Source organism: Capricornis sumatraensis, chromosome 4 (genome assembly GCF_032405125.1).
Source record: "Capricornis sumatraensis isolate serow.1 chromosome 4, serow.2, whole genome shotgun sequence".
NCBI lineage: Eukaryota > Metazoa > Chordata > Mammalia > Artiodactyla > Bovidae > Capricornis > Capricornis sumatraensis.
In genome coordinates, this window is record NC_091072.1 from 86,334,332 (window position 1) to 86,360,076 (window position 25,745).

General features: G+C 37.5%; 1 pseudogene; it reads left to right on the forward strand.

The window, feature by feature from the left end:
- Positions 1 to 20,966: 20,966 nt before the first annotated feature.
- LOC138077712 (GTP-binding nuclear protein Ran-like) lies at positions 20,967 to 21,617 on the forward strand (annotated as a pseudogene).
- Positions 21,618 to 25,745: the final 4,128 nt, after the last annotated feature.

Here is a 25,745-nt window from a genome sequence, read left to right on the forward strand (position 1 = left end):
TGGTGTGAGGTACCTCACTGTAGTTTTGATTTGCATTTTTCTGATAATTAGCAATATTGAGCATCTTCTCATGTGCCTTTTGGCCATGTCTATATCCTCTTTGGAGAAACATCTATTTAGAACTACTATCCACTTTTTTTATTGAGTTGTTCGATTTTTTTGATATTGAGCTGTATAAGCTCTTCATATATTTTGGAGATTAATCCCTCACCAGTTGCATCATCTGCAAATATTTTCTCCCATTGTGTAGGCTGTTTTTTCATTCAACTTATAGGCCTTTTTGCTGTACAACAGCTTTTAAGTTAATTAGCTGTCATTTGTTTACTTTTGTTTTTATTTCAATTACCCTAGGAGATGAATTTGTAAAGATATTGCTGCAATTTATGTCGAAGAGAGTTCTACCTGTTTCTTCTTCCAGGAGTTTTATAGTATCCAGTCATACATTTATGTCTTTAATCCATTTCATAAAGATCATCTAAAAGAAATCCATAGCTAACATCATTCCGGATGATGAAAACCTGAAAGCATTTCCTCTAAGATCAGGAACAAGATAAGGATGTTCACTCTCATCACTATTATCCAACACAGTTTTAGAACTTCTAGCCATAGTAATTAGGCTTCCCAGGTGACTCAGTGGGTGAAAAATCTGCCCACAATATGAGAGACACTGGAGACATGGGTTCAACTCCTGGGTTGGGAAGGCCCCCTGGAAGAGGCCATGGCAACCCACTCCAGTATTTTTGCCTGGAAAATCCCATGGACAGAGGAGGCTGGTAGGCTATAGTCCATAGGGTTACAAAGAGTTGGACATATCTGAGTGACAGAGTACATGCACACACACAGCCACAACAATCAGAAAAGAAAAAGAAATAAAAAGAGTCAAACTTGGAAAGAAAGAAGTAAAACTGTCACGGTTTGTAGGTGACATGATGCTATACATAGAAACATTCTAAAAATGCTACCTGAAAACAACTGGAGCTCATCAATGAATTTGGTAAAGTTGCAGGATACAAAATTAATACACAGAATTCTGTTTCATTTCTATACTCTAACAATGGAAGATCAGAAAGAGAAATTAAGGAAACAATTCCATTTACCGTTGTATGAAGAAGGAGAAAATATCTAGGAATAATCTTACTGAAGAAAATAAAAGACATATACACCAAAAATTTTAAGACAGTGATGAAAGAAGTCAAATATGACACAAATTGATGGAAAGATATCCTTCATTCTTAAATTGATGAAATCAATATTGTCCAAATGACTGTGTTACCCAAGGCAGCTCCAGATTCAATGCAATGCCCATCAAATTGCCAATGGCATTTTCCACAGAATTAGAACAAAAAAGTTTTCTAATTTGTATAGAAACACAAAAGACCTCAAAGAGCAAAAGCAGTGTTGAGGGGAAAAGAGAAACGAGCTGGAGGAATCAAGCTTCCTGATTTCAGACTATACTACAAAACTATAATAATCAAAACAGTATGGTACTGGCACAAAAACAGAAATAAATATCAATGGAACAGGGTAGAATGGTCAGAAATAAACCCACAATCTCTGACAAAGGAGGCAAGAATGTACAATGGAGAAAAGACAATCTCTTCAATAAGTAGTGCCAGGAAAATTGAACAGCTACAGGTAAAATAATGAAATTAGAACATTCTCTAACATCATACAGTGACTTTTATTTAAAAGTTTCATGAATATTTGGCTAACATAAATGTTTTGTTCTTAATTGAAAAGATTATCTTCTTGGCTCATATATTTCCTCATTTACTCACTTCACCTGAAAAATGTAATCCCAAAGAATCCAATAGAACCTACAATCTTATTTGTCACAGAGGAAATTGTTGTTGTTGTTCAGTTAATAAAGTGAAAGTGAAAACCATTCAGTCATGTCCAACTCTTTGCATCCCCATGGACTATACAGTCCATGGAATTCTCCAGGCTAAAATACTGGAGTGGGTAGCCTTTTCCTTCTCCAGAGGATCTTCCCAATCCAGGGATTGAACTCAGGTCTCCCGCATTGCAGGTAGATTCTTTACCAGCTGAGCCACAAGGGAAGCCCCAATCAATCACTAACTCACGTCCAGTTCTTTGTGACCCCATGGAATGCAACATGCAAGGCTTCCCTGTCCTTCACTGTCTCATGGAGTTTACTCAAATTCATGCCCATTTCTTTGGTGATGCCATCTAACCATCTCATCCTCTGATGCCCCATTCTACTCCTGTCTTCAGTTTTCCCAGCATCAGAGTATTTTCCAGTGAGTTGACCCTTCACATCAAGCGGTCAAAGTATTGGAGCTTCAGTTTCAGCATCAGTCCTTCCAATGAATATTCAGGGTTGATTTCCTTTAGAACTGACTGGTTTGATCTCCTAGCTGTCTAAGAGAACTCTCAAGAGTCTTGTCCAGCACCACAACTTGAAATCATCAATTCTTTAGTTCTCATTCAACAGTAGCCCCCAAGTATATTACCAGACAAGCTATCTCAGTATTCAGAAAGGTCCCTGTGTCCCATGGAAGAGAAAGAGTCTTAGAAAAGAATAAAACATAAGTTCAAGTTAAATTTAATTAAATAATTTTAAAATATTAATGTGAAACCAGATAAAAAAGATGGACTAAGTTAGCACACTTAGAAAATGTTACAAGGGGGAATACCACACTACATAAATCCCTTTTGCAAAGTTCTTATGGCTGTTCTCTCTCTCTTTGCTGCAGCATGTCTCCCAGCTTAAGATACAATTATGAGAATCATAGCTGAGGTTTGAATAAAGGGGCCCACAGATGAGAAATGTCTAGGGTAATGATACACAATTGCTGTATCAGAAAATGAAGGTCAATTAGCCTGATGAGTCACTACAATTTTTATTTGTGTTTCTTGGATTGAGAAGAAAAACAACTTGGGACCAGAATGGGACCATACTGTGTGCTATCATTGTCCAAAGCAGTCATGTTCATTAATTGGTTTTTACACTTATTTCTATTTTAAAGTAACAATTTTTCCATTATCATATTCTCTATTGATTCTACCCATTTGGGGCATGACATAGATTATTAATTTACTCTTGATAATTCTATATATGAGTTTGCATATATCAACATACTCTATTTAACATATCCTAAACGAAGATCATGGCATCTGGTCCCATTATTTCATGGGAAATAGATGGGGAAACAGTGGAAACAGTGTCAGACTTTATTTTGGGGGGCTCCAAAATCACTGCAGATGGTGACTGCAGCCATGAAATTAAAAGACGCTTACTCCTTGGAAGAAAAGTTATGACCAACCTAGATAGCATATTCAAAAGCAGAAACATTGCCTTGCCAACAAAGGTCCGTCTAGTCAAGGCTATGGTTTTTCCAGTGGTCATGTATGGATGTGAGAGTCGGACTGTGAAGAAAGCTGAGTGCTGAAGAATTGATGCTTTTGAACTGTGGTGTTGGAGAAGACTCTTGAGAGTCCCTTGGACTGCAAGGAGATCCAACCAGTCCATTCCGAAGGAGATCAGCCCTGGGATTTCTTTGGAAGGAATGATGCTAAAGCTGAAACTTGAGTACTTTGGCCACCTCATGCGAAGAGTTGACTCATTGGAAAAGACTTTGATGCTGGGAGGGATTGGGGACAGGAGGAGAAGGGGACGACAGAGGATGAGATGGCTGGATGGCATCACCGACTCAATGGATGTGAGTCTGAGTGAACTCCGGGAGTTGGTGATGGACAGGGAGGCCTGGCGTGCTGCAATTCATGGGGTTGCAAAGAGTCGGACACGACTGAGTGACTGAACTGAACTGAACTGAACTGATACCACACTATCTGAATCTTTTATGCAATCCCTCAGTTTACATCATGTGAGCTTGAACTATATACTGTAAACTAATAATTTATTTACTACCTTTGTTGACATTTTTCATGAATTTCACCATTTTTCTTATCTTTTATAGAATAATTGCACATTCTTAAATAGTTTGCACATTATTAGGAGGAATAATCACAAGTTTTATATACCCAAAGATCACTGAAGAACCTTAAAAAAAATTTGCTGTAAGAGTGGAGCTTTGATGTTCTCATTATAAAAACAACAACAAAATGGTAATTATGTGGGGTGAAGGATATGTTAGGCTGCTCTGGTGGCTCAGTGGTAAAGAACCCACCTGTTAAAACCGGAGATATGGATTCAGTCTCTGGGCTGGGAAGATGCCCTGGAGAAGGAAATGGCAACCCACTCTAATATTCTTGCTTGGGAAATCCCGTGGATAGAGGAGCCTCTCAGGCTATATTCCATGGGGTTGCCAAACAGTAGGACTTTAAGTGTCTAAACAACAACAACAAAGGATGTAACTAACCTTATTGTGGTAAACATTTCACAATATATATGTGTATCAATTCATCACATTGTACGCATAAAAGTTCTGATGATTCTAACACCCAGTTCCAATGTCTGGGAGGAGGGATCCCACACACCAAGGAATTCTTAAACATCTGGGTGTCCTACAATTTAATGAAATTCAAACACTGCATAGTATCAGATTCTACAGGTTAAGGGATCAATCCTTCAACATTTCTCATCCCCTCTTCAAGAATCAGTTGCAAGTCCAGGTTGTCACTTGTGCCTCTCACTAACTAGCTGTAAGATGTGAGGTTCCAAAACCTCCCTCCCCGGGTTTGATTAATTTGTTAGACTGGTTCACAGAACTCAGAGAAACATTTCACTTAGCAGACCACCAGTTTGTTATAAAAAAGTTTACAACTCAGGAACAGCTAGATGGACGACATGCATAGGGCAAAGTATGTAGGAAGAGGTTGTGCCACTTTCCCCAAACCTCCACATATTCATCATCACAAAAACTCTCTGAATATCATCCTTCAAAGTTTTTCTGGAGGTTTCGTTACACGGGCATAATTGATTAAATCATCAAGCCATTGGCTATTGATTCAACTTCCAGTTCCTCTCCCCTCCCTGAAGTCGGTGGGGTGGGATGGAATGTTCCAGTCCTCTAATTTCAGAGTTTGTTTCCTAACAATGTGTCTCAATTTTTAACTGTGTTCTGAATTTACCTCATCAACATAAAAAATGACGTTTTTATGTTCTCATTGCTTAGAGAGTTCCAAGGATTTTATGAACTCTGTTAGAAACATAGAGACCAAATACATATTTCTTATTATAGCTCACAATTTTCACAAATTCTTAAACTTATACAATGCTATATATCAATTATGACTCAATAAAGTTTGAAGATAGAATAAATAATATATTATAATTCCATTTTAGAATTTTGCCTTTAATATCACATCAAATTAGATTGTTATATTGAGGAGGGCTTGTACCATTAGACTAGCAGAAGACAGTCGGTCCTGCCTTTGAGACTTACCTTAGGAGAATCCAAGTTATAAATACAGCTTCTCATGGACTAATCCTATTTCTCTGGTATTTGTGTTTTTTTAAAGGGGAATATTATAACTACTAATACAGAGCTCTTTCTATCATATGACTTGGATCCAAAATCTATAGAAATACAAACAAGAATATGATGTGGTGTCTGAGTTTGAGTAGCTCTAAGTAGATGGGGTGGAAGGTCCATAAAAAGTAATTACTGGGACTTCCAGGGTTTTCTGGGAAAAATAATCCACTTTGCAATGCAGGGAACACCAGTTCAATCCCTGGTGTGGGAAGATCCCACATGCCTCAGGGAAACTAAGCCTTTGTGCCATGATACTGAGCCCATGCACTACAGTCCACTAGTTGAAACTACTGAGGCCATGTGCCACAACTACTTAAGTTCACATGCCTGGAGCCTGTACTCTACAACAAGAGAAGCCACTGCATTGAGAAGCTCATGTACCGCAATGGAGAGTAGCTTGTACTCACCACAACTAGAGAAAGCCTGCATGCAGCAAGAAGATCTAGGGTAACCAAAAATAAATGTAAAAATAAATGTAAAAAATTTTTAAAGTGCATTACTACCAGAATGAACACTGTCACAAAACAATGGAAGAGGAAATGCTATCATAATAGCATAAACTTTCTAAGAGGAGCCATTAAAGTTGGATTTGATGAAATGAAGATTGCAAAAATTGCCAAGATAAAAGCAGACATACAAACTATGCAGGAAAAACATGGAGGAATAAAAGAACATAGCATGGACAAGGCATGGAGCAAATATGGAATGAATGGAGTACAGGTTTTCTTAGGATTAGAAGATAAATACAGTAAGGTTACTTGTATCCATAGTATGAAGGACCTCATAGGACTTTTTTATGGAGTTTGGAATTCCTTATCAGACAGTAAGGAGTTATAAAAGAAGTTTAAACTTGGGTGTGAAATAAGTGGATTTGTCGTCCCAGATACCATCCAATTTGGGTCAGACAACTCAGATTCTGATTTTGGTTTTCACTTCAGGGCTTTGAGTAGCCACTCTTTGCCTCCAGACTCTATAGTTAGGCCTCCATGACCTGCCAACACCGTCATGTAATCCCTTCAGCCTTCTTCCTCCAAACACACAGAGAATCACACTTTCTACTTTTTGGTTGTACATTGAACTGAAGCTTTCTCTTGTAGTTTTCCATGTGTGTAAGTTTCAAGTATCCCTTTACCTATCCTAAATTCTGTTTTTCTATAAACCCCTCTTTTCTTTTCTGTGCTGCCAGACCTATGGGTTCTTCCCTGACCAGGGATCAAGCCTGAAACCCCTGCAGTGGAAGCACAGAGTCTTCTATTTGCCAGGGAAATCCCTATAAAATTCTCTTGAATTAAAAAAAAAATTGTACAGCATCAGGTTAGAAATCATTCAGTTCAACCTCATTTCATTCTATACTGATTTACTATAAAACGTTTGAAATGGTTTTGCCCTATTTAGCTCTTAGTTTTATAACCCATTATTATGCACAGTTCCCTTATAGATTCATTTCCAAATCTTATTGCCATGAAGATTTTATTATAACTATATGTCTTTAATATAATTATTTAATTTAGAAGCAAAACTCTGAAAAATGGTATCACTAATTGCCTATGGAGTTCAAAATGGCATTATTAATAACCAAAAGTCAAACTATATTTTTGTAAGAGTAATTCCAGGGTTTTGGATATATGATCAAGAATACAGAAAAATGGCTGTTGTTATTTGTGACACAATTTTGCAGACATAAGAGTAAGTCACTCACTCATTTCCAACTCTTTGCAACCCCATGGAATTCTCCTGGCCAGAATCCTGGAGTGGGTAGCTGTTCCCTTCTTCCCAACCCAAGGGTTGAACCCAGGTCTTCCGCTTGCCAGGTGGATTCTTTACCAGCTGAGCCACTAGGGAAACCTGTTGTAACAAAAAACAGGAAAGAGACTTAGTAGAGTTCCAGTAATAGTTAAACTAATTGAACTCCAAATTGAAGACACTTCTGTTCATTACTAAAAAGTTTCTCCAGTTAATCTCTTGCTTGAACATATTGAAACTCTCTTTTTGCTGTGAATGATATATATTCAGGTTTCACTCATTTTTAGAAAACACCCTTTTGACTGATGCCTAGGAACCTTTGAGGACTTCTGTAACTAAAGAGTTCTCTCCAAATATGAAGGTTCAAATATCACAGCTGAGTTAAAGAGCCAAATAATTGATGCTTTTGAACTGTGGTGTTGGAGAAGACCCTTGAGAGTCTTTTGGACTGCAAGGAGATCCAACCAGTCAATCCTAAAGGAAATCAGTCCTGAATATTCATTAGAAGGACTGAAGCTGAAGTTCCAATCCACCTGATGTGAAGAGTCAATTCATGCGAAAAGACTCTGATGCTGGAAAAGATTGAAGGCAGTAGGAGAAGGGGAGGACAGAGGATGAGATGGTTGAATGGCATCACTGACTCAATGGACATGAGTTTGAGCAAGCTCTGAGAGTTGGTGATGGACAGGGAAGCCTGGCATGCTGCAGTCAATGGGGTTGCAAAGAGTAGTACATGAGTGAGCGACTGAACTGAATTGATACATATATATATATCACTAGAGATAATTTGGTAGTACTTCTCGACATTTTAAGTGCAAACACTCTTTAAACCAACACTCTTATAATTAGAAGTACACTACATGTACACATATGTATATAATAATATACACATTTTTAGGAATGTTTGCTCTAATAGCAATAAGTTGCAAAAAACTAAAAGTCCATCAATGAAGAACTTGTTAATTACAGCCATAAAATGATAATCTGAAGTCTTTAAAAATATATATTATAGATAAAGAGATAGAGATGACAAGGAGGTAGAGAGATATGAAAAGATGCCCAAGAATTATGGAGACATAATGAGTTGAATAATTATGAGTATACTATGGTTTTACTTGTGTGGTTTTTTTAAAAGATAGTGCAAGCAATGAAAGAAAAAATACAGACACAGAACTTCATCAAAATGAAGAGATTCTGGGTTCCAAAGGACATCACAAAGAAAGTAAAAAGGGAACACATAGAATGGGAGAAAAGATGTGAAAACTATCTATATAATAAGGGATTGACATCCAAAATATATAAAGAACTCTTACACCAATAATAAAGGCAACCAGTTAAAAACGGGCAAAGGACCTAAATAGACATTTCTCCAAAGAAGATAGATAAATGTCTAATTAGCACACAAAAAGACATTCAACATCATTAGTCATCAGAGAAATGCAAATCAAAATCATAATGAGATACTATTTTGCTCCCAGTAGAATGCCAAAATTAAAAGATGAACAACAAATGTTTGGGAGAATGTGGAGAATTGGAATTCTCAAACACTGCTGATGAGGTTGTAAAATTATACAGTCACATGAATTGTTAAAAATAGTTTACCATATGTTACAGTAATTCCACTCTTAGGTATATACCAAAGAGTATTAAAAGTAGATGTTCACACAAAACCTTATGAATTTTTGATCATAGTGGCATTATTCGTAATGGCCCAAATGTGGAAACAGAAATGTCTTTCAACAATAACTGAATATGGTATAGCTACACAATGGTATCCTATATAGCCAGGGAAAGGATAGAACATGATGTATATTCTATAACATAGGTGAACCTTGAAAACACCTTGCTAAGTAAAAGAAGCTAGACACACAAGGCTGCATATTGCATGATTCCATTTATATGAAATGTTCAGAATAGACATTTTCCATAGAAATAGAAAATAGATTATTGGTTGTCACAGGTGGAATTGATAATTTTATAATGTCCTTTTGGGGGGTAAGAAAATATTCTGGAATTAGATAATGATTATGACTTTACAACCTTGTGAATGTATTAAAAACCGCTGATCTTTTTATACTTTAAAAATTGAATATTAAATTATATGAATCCTATCTCAGTAAAGCTATTATTTTAATAGGTAATGGGATAGTGATTTATGTATTAGCCAAATTTGTTAGTTTATTGAACTTGGTAAAGTGCAAGAAGGAAACAAATTTATTTATTCTCCCCACTAGACTTCAAACAAGCACTGCAAGATCTTCCATTTTGGAAAATATCTCAGACAAAGCCCCTTAACTTTTCCCTGTCATTAGCTTGAATTTCCAAAAAGCCTCACTTGTAAGCATCATAAAGTCCAGGCCAATCTAATATCAAGAATAATCTTATCCAGTTAAAGCTTCTCTCCTCTGCCTTCACTTCTTTACTCTTCTGCCTTATGCTTCTACCTTCATCTCTCCTCTCTTTACTACCTCTGCCACCTGCTTTTGTGATGTGGTTATAGTCTGGCAGAAGTTCAGATGCCGGCTCTTCTCTCTCGGGCTGTCTTTGTGAGCTCTCTGGGCACCTCTCCCTATTCCAACTGCCCAGTGCCCTCATTACATTGTCTTCCCTCAGACAGGCCACAGCTTCTCCTATCCTACCCACTCACCCTCTTTCTGTTGGGGTTCCCTCACCTTGTATGGCTGTCCTCTTGGGTAGGGTTCTTTCAGGATTATTCAATCTTCTTTGGCACAGGCTTAACTCACAGAAAAGTTCTGAAAGTACAGATTTCTACTTCACTTCAAGGACCTTCTGTTCAGGATCAACCTCTCTCTTTTAACCTTTTTTAAAATTGAGAAGTATGACATACTGAGAAATACCATATATAATGTATATGTATAGTTCAGAGAACAGTAATAGTAATAATAAAAATTGACAACCATATACACACCTCCCAGATGCTCTCTTAAGAAACAAAATATTGCTACAAGTTTGCCCCACAAGGAAAATAAATTCTTTTTTTTCACCTTTTTTTTCATATCTGTAAGAGATGATGTGTGTTAACCAAACTTATTGTGGTAATCATTTAAGTAATGTAAGTCAACTGATTACACTGTATATGTTAAACATATTACACTGTAAATGTCAAACATATTAAACAGTGTTGTTATGTCAATTGCACCTCAATAAAACTAGAGGGAGAAAAGGAAAGAGAATATTGACAACTTCCTTGACTCTCTTAATGTTTTGTGTTAATCTTTCTTTTAACATTTTGAAATAGTTGTATGTATATATATATATATATACACACACACACATATATGTATATATTATATATATATAATACTCATACTCTATTTAGCTGTACCTGCTTTTGAATTTTTCATGAATGGAATGATACTCTAGACCCTGGAACCACATTGCCCATTCCCATGACTAGATATGTGACATTGAGTAGTTACTTAACCTTTCCATCCCTCAGTTTCAGCATCTGTAAACTGAAGCCAACAATAAAGTTTATACTATTGAATTGCTTAGAGGATTAAATGAATCAATAATCATAAAATGACTATTCTAACATGGTAATTACATGTTAAAATATTTGGTAAATAAAATAAAACTGTGTATATTCCACTATATTAAAAATTTTTTATTTGGCATCATTGCATTGAAATATTTATGCTATATCCAAGGTAAAGGTTAATTTTTAAATTTCCCTGTTTAACATCCTAGTGTACCACAATTTATCTATTGTACTCTTCATTCATTGCTATTTGAAATGTTTCCAAGACTATTTCCAAGACCAAATGTTTCTATTTCAGACATCTTTGTATTTACCATGTTCTGGCTTAATATGCCAGCAGATTTGGAAAACCCAGCAGTGGCCACAGGACTGGAAAGGTCAGTTTTCATTCCAATCCAGAAGAAAGGCAATACCAAAGAATGCTCAAACTACCACACAGTTGCACTCACCTCACACGCTAATAAAGTAATGCTCAAAATTCTCCAAGCCAGACTTCAGCAATACGTGAACCATGAGCTTCCAGATGTTCAAGCTGGTTTTAAAAAAGGCAGAGGAACCAGAGATCAAATTGCCAACATCTGTTAGATCATTGAAAAAGCAAGTGAATTTCAGAAAAAACATCTACTTCTGCTTTATTGACTATGCCAAAGCCTTTGACTGTGTGGATCATCACAAACTATGGAAAATTCTTCAAGAGACAGAGATATCAAACCACCTTACTTGCCTTTAGAGAAATCTGTATTTGTGTCAAGAAGCAACAGTTAAAATTGGACATGAGACAACAGGCTGGTTCCATTTTGGGAAGGAGTAGGTCAAGGCTGTATATTGTCACCCTGCTTATTTAACTTATATGCAGAGTACATCGTGAGAAATGCTGGGCTGGATGAAGCACACACTGGAATCAAGATTCCCCAGGAGAAATATCAATTACCTCAGATATGCAGATGACACCACCCTTATGGCAGAAAGTGAAGAGCTAAAGAGCCTCTTGATGAAAATGAAAGAGGAGAGTGAAAAAGTTGGCTTAAAGCTCAACATTCAGAAAACGAAGATTATGGCATCTGGTCCTATCACTTCATGGCAAATAGATGGGGAAACAGTGATAGACTGGTTTTTGGGGCTCCAAAATCACTGCAGACGGTGACTGCAGCCATGAAATTAAAAGACGCTTACTCCTTGAAAGAAAAGTTATGACCAACCTAGAGAGCATATTGAAAAGCAGAGACATTACTTTGTCAACAAAGTCCGTCTAGTCAAGCCTATGGTTTTTCCAGTAGTCATGTATGGATGTGAGAGTTGGATTATCTGAGTGCTGAAGAATTGATGCTTTTGAATTGTGGTGTTGGAGAAGACTCTTGAGAGTTCCTTGGACTGCAAGGAAATCCAACCAGTCAATCCTAAGGAAATCAGTCCTGAATATTCATTGAGAGTACTGATGCTGAAGCTGAAACTCCAATACTTTGTCCACCTGATCCAAAGAACTGACCCTGATGCTGGGAAAGATTGAAGGTGGGAGGAGAAGGGGACTACAGAGCATAAGATGGTTGAATGGCATCACTGACTCAATGGACATGAGTTTGAGTAAGCTCCAGGAGTTGGTGATGGACAGGGAAGCCTGGCGTGCTGCAGTCCATGAGGTCTCAAAGAGTCGGACACAACTGAGCAACTGAACTGAACTGAACCGAATAAGAATACATTATGTATACCTACTATTGGAATATGGTATCCTAATTCATTGTCACCTTTATGTGAGCAAGTCACTTTTCCTAGGTTTTTGCTTATCTTTATGTTTCTGATAATGTGTTTGAATTTAACTAGGCAATTTTTAAAAAAACATTTTATTTTGAGACAACTACAGATTCACTGATTCTGTATTTTCAGAGAGAAGTTCTATTTTTAATGTCAAATTTATCAATATTTACCTTTATAGTTAGTGTGTTTTTAAATCCTTATTTAAGAAATTCTTCCCTGAGATCTTAAATACTGTCTCCTATATAACTTCTAAAATGTTTATAATTTTGCCTTTTATTTTTAGATCTTTACTGTGCCTAAATTAACTATGTTTTTTAGTACTGAAGCTGGAGCCAATTTTCCTATTTTTCTTATTCACATTTTTCCGAATGCCATTTATGAGAAAGTTCGTCCTTTCTTCACTTTCTTCCAGTGCCATCTCCAGCACAGATTAAATGTCTACTAATTGTGGGATTTTCTCTGAGATTGGTAATCAAATCATTCTTTCTCTTTAATAAAACTTTATCTGTTACTGGTATGTGGGGATGTGATTGACTTCTCAATGATGATTTCTAGTTGACAGTCATGTTAATACTAATAATTTGCCAAAAGATTATTTTGTTTTCAATAGTGACAGTCATTTTCAAATAATAACAGTTTAATTTCTTTCTTGCCTACTTTGATACGTTTTATTTATTTTTCTGTCCGGATTGCAGCTGCTAGGATCTTTAGGACAATGTTGAAAAGAAGAATCATTGGGAGGAATGGCCAAGATGGTGGAGTGTGAAGACCCCGTCCATGGGCACACCAAAATTTCACCTCCAGAGCAACTACTGATGAGAAAACCTGGAATACCAGTAGAAAAGGCTTTCTGCAAGTAAAGATTTTTTAAAAGGAACCACAACCTGATGGTAGGAGATGTGGAGGCATGGTATGGTTAAGATGCGTACACTCAAGTGGGCAACCCACAAATAGGATATTTACAACTGCAGAGATTCTCCCCAAAGAATGAGGCGTCCAAGCCCTACATTGGGCTTCCCAGCCCTGAAGTCTTGCACTGAGGAGTTGAAAACCGAGAATGTTTGTCTTTTAAGGCCAGTGGGACTTATTTTTAGAAGAGCCAGAGAGCTTTGGGAAACAGAGACTCAGCTCTTAAAGGATACATAAAATCTCACACACTCCAGGACCCAGGGAAGAAGAAGTAATTTGAAAGAAGTCTGGATCAGACCCACCTGCTGATCTTGGAAAGCCTCTTAGAGAGGTAAGAGGCAAAGGATACTGGCAGCAGTATTTTGGGGAGCTTGTTCTACCACATGGATATTGGTGCTGCCAAGTGCCATTTGTGGAATTGTTCCTCTAGTTTATTAGTGCCAGACCCTCTCACTAGCCTGTGGGGCACGAGTGCTGGGACACCTCAGGCCCACCTACCAGACCTAGTACTTTTAAGAGCTGTATTGAGACCCAGCCCTGCATACCAGTGACCTGACACTAGCCCCAAGACCATACTCATCCACCAGTGACCTGGCACTAACCTGTAGACCCTTGGGACTCAGCTCCACCCACCAGTGGGCTAACACCAGTTCCAAGACCCACCAACTCGGACACCTGGGGACCCTCAGTCAGCCACACTAGAATCCAGCCTTATCCACTGGTTGGCTGACACCAGCTCCAGAACTCCCAGAGCCTTGCAGCAAGAGACCCTGGAACAGGGCTCCAATCACCAATGAGCCTACATTGGCTCCAGGACCTGCCAGAACCCAGCCTCACCAAAGAGCAGGCCAACACAAGGGTTAGGACCTTCTGGAGCTCCAGGTCCATCCACCAGCAGTCCAACCCCAGCTCTGAGACACCCTGGGTTCTCAGCCCCATCCAAGTGTTCAATTTCCCAGCTTTGGGACCTACAGACACCATAACCAGTGGCCTCAGGAACTAGCCCTAAGCACAAGCAGGCAGACACTATATCTGGGACCCCCAGCATTGCAACCACACCAGAACCTGTGTTTGCCCACCAATGAGCCAGCAATAACCCTGGGACCACTGAAACTTCTCAGCCAGCAGTCTTGGGCTCCTACCCAATCCATCAGTAACCAGCAGCTTTTACACAAGGCAGGGCCTGGAAATCAAAGGGACAAAGCCAGCCATACCTAATAAACTGCCTACAGTAGTCAACCTGCCACGACAGACTCATGCAGCCCCAGTAGGGAGTACCCTTAGAGGTGATAGCTCTGGTGACCAGAAGGGAGTATGCTGTTGGGACACATAGGATGCCTCCTACAAAAAGCCACTTACCCAAGGTCAGGAAACATAACTAACCTACCAAATATATGGGAGAAAACCCCAACAAATCAGGCAGAAGGAGGTAACAGAGGAATATGTCTCAAACGAATGAACAAGATAAAACCCCAGAAAAAGAACTAATGACATGAAGTTAGGCAGTCTAGAAACCTTAACAGATCAAGGTGGAGATTGTGAAGATATTAAAAAAAAAAAAAAAAAAAACTTGGCAGAAAACTGGAATAGAGTGAGAAATTAGAAACTTTTAACAAAGAGTAAGAAAATATAAAGAAGAACAAAACAGATAAAAATACAATAACTGAAGTGGAAAATACAGTAGAAGGAATCAACAGTTCAGTTCAGTTCAGTTCAGTCGCTCAGTCGTGTCTGACTCTTTGCGACCTCATGAATTGCAGCAAGCCAGGCCTCCCTGTCCATCACCATCTCCTGGAGTTCACTCAGACTCACATCCATCGAGTTCGTGATGCCATCCAGCCATCTCATCCTGGATCGTCCCCTTCTCCTCCTGCCCCCAATCCCTCCCAGCATCAAAGTCTTTTCCAATGAGTCAACTCTTCGCATGAGGTGGCCAAAGTACTCAAGTTTCAGCTTTAGCATCAGTCCTTCAAAGAAATCCCAGGACTGATCTCCTTCAGAATGGACTGGTTGGATCTCCTTGCAGTCCAAGGGACTCTCAAGAGTCTTCTCCAACACCACAGTTCAAAAGCATCAATTCTTCGGCGCTCAGTCTTCTTCACAGTCCAACTCTCACATCCATACATGACCACTGGAAAAACCATAGCCTTGACTAGACGGACCTTAGTCGGCAAAGTAATGTCTCTGCTTTTGAATATGCTATCTAGGTTGGTCATAACTTTTCTTCCAAGGAGTAACCGTCTTTTAATTCCATGGCTGCAATCACCATCTGCAGTGATTTTGGAGCCCCAAAAAATAAAGTCTGACACTGTTTCCACTGTTTCCCCATCTATTTCCCATGAAGTGATGGGACTGGATGCCATGATCTTCGTTTTCTGAATATTGAGGTTTAAGCCAACTTTTTCACTCTTCTCTTTCACTTTCATCAAGAGGCTTTTTAGCTCCTCTTCACTTTCTGCCATAAGGGTGGTGTCCTCTGCATATCTGAGGTTATTGATATTTCTCCCAGCAATCTTGATTCCAGCTTGTGTTTCTTCCAGTCCAGTGTTTCTCATGATGTACTCTGCATATAAGTTAAATAAGCAGGGTGACAATATACAGCCTTGAAGTACTCCTTTTTCTATTTGGAACCCGTCTGTTGTTCCATGTCCAGTTCTAACTGTTGCTTCCTGACCTGCATACAGATTTCTCAATAGGCAGGTCAGGTGGTCTGGTATTCCCATCTCTTTCAGAATTTTCCATAGTTTACTGTGATCCACACAGTCAAAGGCTTTGGCATAGTCATTAGATGAAACAGAGGATCAGATTGGCCTGATGGAAGAGAGGGAAGTGAAAATCACTGAAGCTGAAAAGAAAAATGAATAAACAGGAAATATTCCTCAAAAAATTAAAAATAGAACTACATGTGATCCAGCAACTCCATTCTCAGATATTTGTCCAGAGAAAACAAAAACACACTAGTTTCAACATATATGTGCATCATTATGTTCATTGCAGCTCTATTTAGGATAGCCAATATGAAATCAACCAATGTGTTTATTTACAGATGAATGAATATAGAAGAGGTGGTATACATATATAAAACAGAATATTACTGAGCCATAAGAAGAATGAATTTTTGCCATTTGTGATAACATGAATGAACTAGAAGGCATTGCACTAAATGAACTAAATCAGACAGAAAGATAAATTCGGTATGTTTTCACTTACAAGTGAAGCCTAAAAAAATAAAACAAACAGACAAACATAACCAAACAGGAACTGAATTATAGACACAGAGAATGAAACAGGTGGTTGCCTGAGGAGAGTGCGATAGGGGAGGAAAGAAATAGGTGAGAGAGTTTAAGAGATATATACTTCTAGTTGCAAAATAAGTGAGTCACAGGTATGTAATGTACAGTGTGGAGAATATAGCCAATAACTATTTCATGTCTTTGTATGGTAACATATCCTAACTAGACTTATTCTGGTGAATAATTTGGAATGTACAGAAATACCAAATCACTCTGTTGTATAACAGGAACTAGCACAGCATTGCAGGTCACTATTTCAAAAATGAATGAACAAATAAACTGATGAGAAAAGAGATCAGATTTGCGGTTACCAGGGTTAGGAGAGGTGAGATCAGGGTGAATTGAATGAAGGCAGTCAAATGGTATAAACTTCCAGTCATGAGGTAAATAAGTATTAAGGATGTAATGAACAAAAAGATAAATGCAATTAACTTTTATATATGTTAGATGTGAAAGAGAGTAAACCTTAAGAGTTCACATCAAGAGAGAAATTTTTTTCTTTAATTTTGTAGCTATATCATATGATGGATTTCACTAAACTTATTGATATGATAATCATATTATGATGTGTATAAGTCAAATCATTATATTTTAAACTTACACAGTGCTGTATGTCAATTATATCTCAATAAAACTGGAAGAAAAAATAGAAAAAGGAACCACTTCTTACTTCTGAGGCATCACTGTTAAGTAGGATACTTGTTACGTTTTGTGTGTTTGTGTGTATGTGTGTAGATATCTTTCATAAAATTAAAGAAACTTCTATTTCAACAAGAACATTTATCAAGAATTTTTGTTAAATGTTATGCAATGCTCTTTTCTGCATCTATTGCAATAATAGTTTTTCTACATCAAAATTTTAATGCAGATGTTTAGATATTCTAATTCTAAACAAACTTTCTATTCCTCTAATTAATCCAGTTTCAATTTGATATATTGCCTTAGTAGTATGCTAGAGGGCTAATCTGCTGATATCTCAGTTAGAATCGATTCTTTAGTCAGGAGAGAGATTCTACTATAATTATCTTTTTTTGTGTTCTTGTCTGAATTTGATATAAAGCTCCTTTCATTTTTATTAAAGAAGTTGGCAAATGTTCCCCCCTTTATACTATCTGAAAATAGATTAAAATCAAAATTATATGTTTCTTAAATTATTGGTGGGACTCATAAAATTATCTGGGCCTAGGGTTTTATTATAGTACCATTTCAATCTAGGGGTTCAATTTCTTTTATTCCTAATGGGCATATAGATGCTCTATTTCTTGCTTTATAAAGATACAGATTTCTATTTTAGATTGATAATTTCTATTTTTCTAGAACTTTGTCTATTTTACATATACTTAAATCTTTTGTGATAAGATTTTTAGAATATTTTAAATATTTGTTGTTTTTATTATTCATTTATTCACTCCTATTATTTTTCAATTGTGAGTCTCAGCTTCAGTCCCTCTAATGAATATTCAGGACTGATCTCCTTTAGGATTGACTGACTTGATCTCCTTGCTGTCCAAGGGGCTTTCTAAAGTCTTCTCCAACACCACAGTACAAAGGTATCAATTCATTGGCATTCAACCTTTTTTATGGTCCAACACTCACATTCAAACATAACTACTGGAAAAAATATAGCTTTGACTAGATGGACCTTTGCCAGCAGAGTAATGTCTCTGCTTTTTTAATAGACTGTCTAGGTTTGTCAGAGCATTCCTCCAAGGATCAAGCGTCTTTTAATTTCATGGCTCCAGTCACCATCTGCAGTGATCTTCGAGCCCAAGAAAATACAGTCTGTCACTGTTTCCATTGTTTCCCCATCTATTTGCCGTGAAGCGATGGGACCAGATGCCATGATCTTAGTTTTTCAAATGTTGGATTTTAAGCCAGCTTTTTTACTCTCCTCTTTCCCTTTCCTCAAGAGGCTGTTTAGTTCCTCTTCACTTTCTGCCATAAAGGATGGTATCATCTGCATATCTGAGGTTATTGATATTTCTCTTGGCAATATTGATTCCAGCTTGTGCTTCATCTAGCCTAGCATTCTGCATGATGTGCTCTGCATATAAGTTGAATAAACAAGGTGACAATATACAGCCTTGTTGTACTCCTTTCCCACTTTTGAACCAGTCCATTTTTCCATATCTGGTTTCTAACTATTGCTTCTTGACCTGCATATAGGTTTCTCAGGAGGCGGGTAAAGTGGTCTGATATTCCCATCTCTCTAAGGATTTTTTATGGTTTGTTGTGACCCATAGAGTTAAAGGGCTTAGTGTAGTCAATGAAGCAGAAGGAGATGTTTTTCTGGAATTTGTTTGCTTTTTCTATGATCCAACAGATGTTGCCAATTTGATCTCTGATTCCTTGGCTTTTTCTAAATTCAGCTTGAACATCTGGAAGTTCGAGGTTCATGTACTGTTGAAAACTAGCTTGGAGAATTTTGAGCATTACTTCCCTAGCATGTGAAATGAGTGAAATTTTTTGGTAGTCTGAACATTCTCTGGCATTGCCTTTCTTTGGAATTGGAAGGAAAAGAGACCTTTTACAGTCCTGTAGCCACAGCTGGGTTTTCCAAATGTGCTAGCACATTGCATGCTGTACTTTAGCAGCAGCATCTTTTTGGATTTGAAATAGCTCAGCTGGAATTTCATCACTTCCACGAGCTTTTTTCATAGTGATGCTTCCTAAACCCACTTGACTTTACACTCCAAGATGTCTGGCTCTAGGTGAGTCATCACACCATCAAGGTTATCTGGGACATTAAGATCTTTTTTGTATAGTTCTTCTGTGTATTCTTGCCACCTCTTCTTAATATCTTCTGCTTCTGTTATGTCCATACTGCTTCTGTCCTTTATTGTGCCCATCTTTGCATGACATGTTCCTTTGGTATCTCTAATTTTTTTTGAGGAGATCTCAAGTCTTTCCCATTCTATTGTTTTCCTCTATTTCTGTGCATTCATTGTTGGGAAGCTTTCTTATCTCTCCTTGCTGTTCTTTGGAACTCTACATTCAGATGGATATATCCTTCCTTTTCTCCTTTGTCTTTAGCTTCTCTTCTTTTCTCAACTATTTGTAAGGCCTCTTTAAACAACCATTTTGCCTTTTTTTCCCTTGGGGATGGTTTTATTCATGTCCTCCCATACAATGTCACAAACCTCCATCCATAATTCTTCAGGCACTCTATCAAATCTAATTCCTTGAATCTATTTCTCACTTCCACTGCATAATCGTAAGGGATTTGATTTAGGTAATACATCTATGGTCTAGTGGTTTTCCCCACTTTCTTCAATTTAAGTCTGAATTTTGCAATAAGGAGTTCATGATCTGTGCCACAGTCAGCTCTCAGTCTTGTTTTTGCTGACTGTATAGAGCTTCTCCATTTTGGCTGCAACAAATATAATCAATCTGATTTTGGAATTGATTTGATGAAGTCCATGTGTAGAGTCTTCTCTTGTGTTGTTGGAAGAGGGTGTTTGCCATGACCAGTGTGTTCTCTTGGCAAAACTCTGTTAGCTTTTGCCCTTCTTCCTTTTGTACTCCAAAGCCAAACTTGCCTGTTACTCCAGGTGTCTCTGGACTTCCTACTTTCGCGTTCCAGTCCCCTATATTGAAGAAGACATCTTGTTTTCTTTTTTTTTTTTTTTTTGGTGCTAGTTGTAGGATGTCTTGTAGGTCTTCATAGAACCATTCAATTTCAGCTTCTTCAGCATTAGTGATTGGGGCATAGACTTGAATTACTGTGATAGTGAATGGTTTGTCTTGAAAATGAACAGAGATCATTCTTTTGTTTTTGAGATTGCACCCAAGTACTGCATTTTGGACTCTCTTGTTTACTATGAGGGTTACTCTATTTCTTCTACAAGATTCTTGGGCACAGTAGTAGATAAAATGTTCATCTGAATTAAATTCACCCATTCTGGCCATTTTAATTCACTGATTCCTAAAATGTCGATGTTCACTCTTGCCATCTCCTGTTTGACTACTTCCAATTTATCTTGACTGATGTAGCTAACATTCCAAGTTCCTATGCAAGCTCTAGCTATGGAGGCATCTGCCAAGCCCCTCTGCAAGAGTGGGCTTTGTAACATCTCCTGCCCTGTCTACCAATAATTATTTGGCTCCTATGCCAATAATTATACATTTTATTATTTATTTAGCTTTAATTATATCTACTTTTTTTCTTTGTTCATCATTCCTCTAGCATCTCTGGGATATCTGGGATTATTTCCCCCCCTCAAATTTCTTTATTGAATTTCTGTAGAATACCAAACAGATGATATTAAACATATAGGAAAGAGAGATGGGTATGGAAGTAACATCACAATGGCTGCTCAAGGAGAACCCCAAGTTCAGCTCAAGCTTGTATTGATTGATGATGGTGGTACTGGAAGAACTACATTCATGAAACAGCATCAGACTGGTGAATTTGAGAAAGTGTATGCAATAGCTACCTTGGGTACTGAAGTTCATCTCTTTGTGTTCCATTCCAACAGAGGACCTATTAACTTCAATATATGGGTTACAACTGGTCAGGAGTAATTTGGTGAACTGAGAGATGGCTATTATATCCAAGCTCAGTATTCCATTATAATGTTTGATATAACATTGAGAATTACTTGCAAGAATGTGCCTAATTGGCATAGTGATGTGATAAGACTATGTGCAAACATCCTCAGTGTGGTGTACGAAAGCAAAGTGGATATTAAGGATGGAAAGATAAAAGCAAAGTAAATTGTCTTCCACTGAAAGAAGAATTTTCAGTACTATGACATTTCTGTCAAAAGTAACTACAACTTTGAAAAGCCCTTCCTCTGGCTTGCTAGAAAACTGATTAGAGACAGTAACTTGAAGTTCATCTCCATGCATGCTCTTGCTGCACCAGAGATAGTCATGGCCCCAGTCTTGGCAGCACATGAGCATGAGCTGGAGGTTGCTCAGAAAACAGCTCTCCCAAATGAAGATGATGACTTGTGAGAAATTAAAGCTGGAGCCCAGAGTCAGAAGTTTAGTTTTATGGCAGTCCAGCATTTTCCACATTATTGTATAGCTAAATAGAACATGTGCTTAATCTTTGGGATGCTAAAGGAGATGAATGGGCTTCAGAGTGAATGTGGCAGCTAAAATACCTTCATTTTTTAGATCTGCATATTGAGCTACTTTGGAAGAGTGTTTCCTCCTTGCTACAGTCACATCACCGTATTCAGTGGTGGAGTCTTGTTTGTTACTGCTATTCCTATTCTTTTTTATTTAGAATCAAAATAAAGTTGTATTTCAAATATCTTTAAAAAACAGAGGAAAGAAAATTCAGCACACCTGCAAAATTCAGCACACCATTAGATTGACAGCTGCCCCAAGAACAATACTAGTTATGAAAAAATATTGAAATGACATTTTCAAAATGTTGAGAAGAAATAACTAGCAAATTTAAAATTCTCTAACTCAATGAAACACTCTTTTAAAAGGAAGGAAAAACATTTTAAGCAAATAAAAACTGAAAATATTTACTATCATCATGCTGAAATTTGCTGTCATGTCTGACTCTTTGTGACCCCATGGACTCCCAGGCTCTTCTGTCCATGGAATTCTCCATGCAAAAATACTGGAATGGGTAGCTGTCCCCTTCTCCAAGGGATCTTCCCAACCCAAGGATCAAATCCAGGTCTCCTTCATTGCAGCAGGCAGATTCTTTACCAACTGAGCCACCAGGGAAGACCACTATCAACATAAGCAATATTTTAAAAGATGAAAAACATAATTTTCATGAATGATTGACAGTCATACATTATGAGATTCAGGAAGCTGAAGGGTTATAAGCAAGATAAGTAAAAGTCAATCCATAACTTTCTCGTTCTCTTTAATCATTCTGGGCCTTAGAATGAAACGTATAAAAGGTCTTTTCACCATGTCCTTCATACATTTTTAAGATCTCTTTAACTTTGTTTCATCTTTTGTCTTTCTGTGCTACATTTGTGTTCTTTTTTTAGATTTAATTTCCAGGTACATCCTTTTATCTTCAGTTCAGTTCAGTTCAATTCAGTTGCTCAGTCATGTTCGACTCTTTGCCACCCCATGAATTGCAGCACGCCAGGCCTCCCTGTCCATCACCAACTCCCGGAGTTCACCCAAACTCATGTCCATCCAGGGGGTGATGCCATCCAGCCATCTCATCCTCTGTCGTCCCCTTCTCCTCCTGCCCCCAATCCCTCCCAGCATCAGAGTCTTTTCCAATGAGTCAACTCTTTGCATGAGGTGGCCAAAGTATTGGAGCTTCCGGATTAGCATCAGTCCTGCTGCTGCTGCTAAGTCGCTTCAGTCGTGTCAGACTCTGTGCGACCCCATAGACGGCAGCCCACCAGGCTCCTCCGTCCCTGGGATTCTCCAGGCAAGAACACTGGAGTGGGCTGCCATTTCCTTCTCCAATGCATGAAAGTGAAAAGTGAAAGTGAAGTCGCTCAGTCGTGTCCGACTCGTATCGACCCCATGGACTGCAGCATAAGTCTATATGCCTAACAAGTTTCTGAAAGACTAAGCATAAATCAGCTAATCTGGGAAATGGAAATCATGAGATGATGAAGAAAGAGTTGTTTTCCTTTATATTGTTTTATATTTTCCTCTTTTTTTTTTTACCATGAAAATATATTCCAAATATATTATTTACAATATCTTGAAAAATTCTTGGCTTTTCAAAATTAGTGTTTACAAAGAAATGGATCAGTTTTATTCAGGATATAGGAGAAATAAAGGAACAAATGTAGATTTTCAATACATGTTTTACTCATAAAAGTTTACATAGCAGACATCTGTTGTCTACGTACTAGCATATTCTGTTCAGTTCAGTCACTCAGTCGTGTCCGACTCTTTGCAACCCCATGAATTGCAGCACGCCAGGCCTCCCTGTCCATCACCAGCTCCCAGAGTTCACCCAAACTCACATCCATCCAGTCGGTGATGCCACCCAGCCATCTCATCCTCTGTCCCCTTCTTCTCCTGCCCCCAACCCCTCCCAGCATCAGAGCCTTTTCCAATGAGTCAACTCTTTGCATATTAAGCACTGGCAAATGTAAAGATAAATAAACCTTTCAAGGACAACTGTAATTTAGTAGGAGAAATAGACATGTACATAGAAAATTGAAGAGAGTCAACCAAGGCACTGAAAATGGAAAAAATTGTGTGTCTGAGATTCTAAATTAGAAAAAAAAAAAAATCTATTCTGCACTAAAATTCTATTCCACTAGCAAACTTCCTATATCATAAATATGTTGAATGACACTTTCCACAGCAAAAGGAAAGTCTCTCCACTAGTGGTATAGGTTTTCCATAACAAAATAAAATCATCAAGCCCTTCTCTCTCATATATGTACCACACAGATATCAATATTTGCTTTGTATTCAGCACATAACTAATTTTACTTAGTTATCCAAATCCATGTTCATTCAGGGCTTCCCTGGTGGCTCAGATAAGAAAGAATCAGCCTGCAATGAAGGATGCTTGGGTTTGATCCCTGGGTTTGGAAGATCCCCTGGAGAACCTACTTCAGTATTCTTGCCTGGAGAATCCCTTTGGACAGAGGAGCCTGGTGGGCTACCGCCCATGCGGTCACAAAGATTTGGACATGACTGAGTGGCTAAGCACACATGGCACATATTCATTCAACTATATATCCTTTTCCTTTGTGATAATATTGATGTTAAGTGACAAATATCTTTGTTATTCATAAAATAATTTCCCAGTAGTTAAGTGTTTATTGTAGCTAATTTTAGGTTTCTCAGCCAAGGTGTGACATAAATATTTTGTTTTAAAAAAGGCAACTTTATGGAAGAAGCAAAACTATGAAGGCAGTTATGAAAAACTAGCCATTCCTATGGGTTTATAAAGGGAAAAGATGAGTATGTGAGAGATTTTGGGGGCAGATAGAGTACTCTGTATGACATTATAATGGAGACACACATCATTATACATTTATCAAAATGCATAGAATATACAATACAGAGAATGAATCCTAATATTGTATAAACTCTGTACTTAATAACAATGTATCAATACTGGCTCATTGATTTTAACAAATGTATCCCACTAATGCCAAATGTTATTAATACAGGAATCTGGGGAGGATTGAGGAGGTATGTGGGAACTCTGTACTTTCCACTCAATTTCCCTATAAACCTAAAAATGTTAAATAAATAACATCAGTTAACTAAAAAAAACATGAAACTTTGAATTCAAGTTTCATCTAAAGTTTTACTTGGGTCTTCACTTGTACATACAAATAAATGAAAGACAGGGATGCCTGGAGTGCAGCAGTTCATGAGGTCACAAACACTCGAACCCAACTTAGAGACTGAACAACAACAACTTCAGTTTAATAATGGAAGATGTCACTGTTGCCTTTTTTCTGTAAAACATGATTTTTTTTTAATCAGAGAGGTTACTATACTTTTTCATAAAGTGTGACAAATTGTGTATATCTATTTTTTAATTAGAAATTAGCATTCTATTCATACTAAGTCAAAGTAGTGGAAACAAAATGTCATAAAAATTTTAGGCAAAAATTCATGTTTTCTAATATATATATATAATACCTACTATTTACATATATGCATACAAAAACTTTTCTACTACACTTGATAAAGGCTTGAGAAAGAACGTCAAAAAAAAAAAAGAAGAAACAGAGAAATTGGAGAATATAAAGTAAATGAAATGGAAGCAATGAATATAAAATAGAAAAAGTGAAAGAAACCGGATAAAAGTAAAAGATCATCATAACTCAGTTGTTTTTAAAAATGGCGGCTAATTAGAAACATATCTGGAACTTTGGAGAAAGAAAACAATATCTGGACATTTGTATTTTTCAGAAAATTCCAAGATAATTTTGATATCCATCTGGATTTTAAAAAGTGATTACAGGCTTTCCTATTAAAGGGTAGTTTTAGTGATATAGAATTCTATTGTTTTTCTGTTGACCAATCATATACAATTGTATTAAGTGAATAACAGTTACATAATCACAATAGTAAAAGATGTTTACCAGTTTTCACAATCAATAGTCAGACAAAAAATAAAAGATAATTATAATTGCAAGCCATGATAGGAATATGATTAAC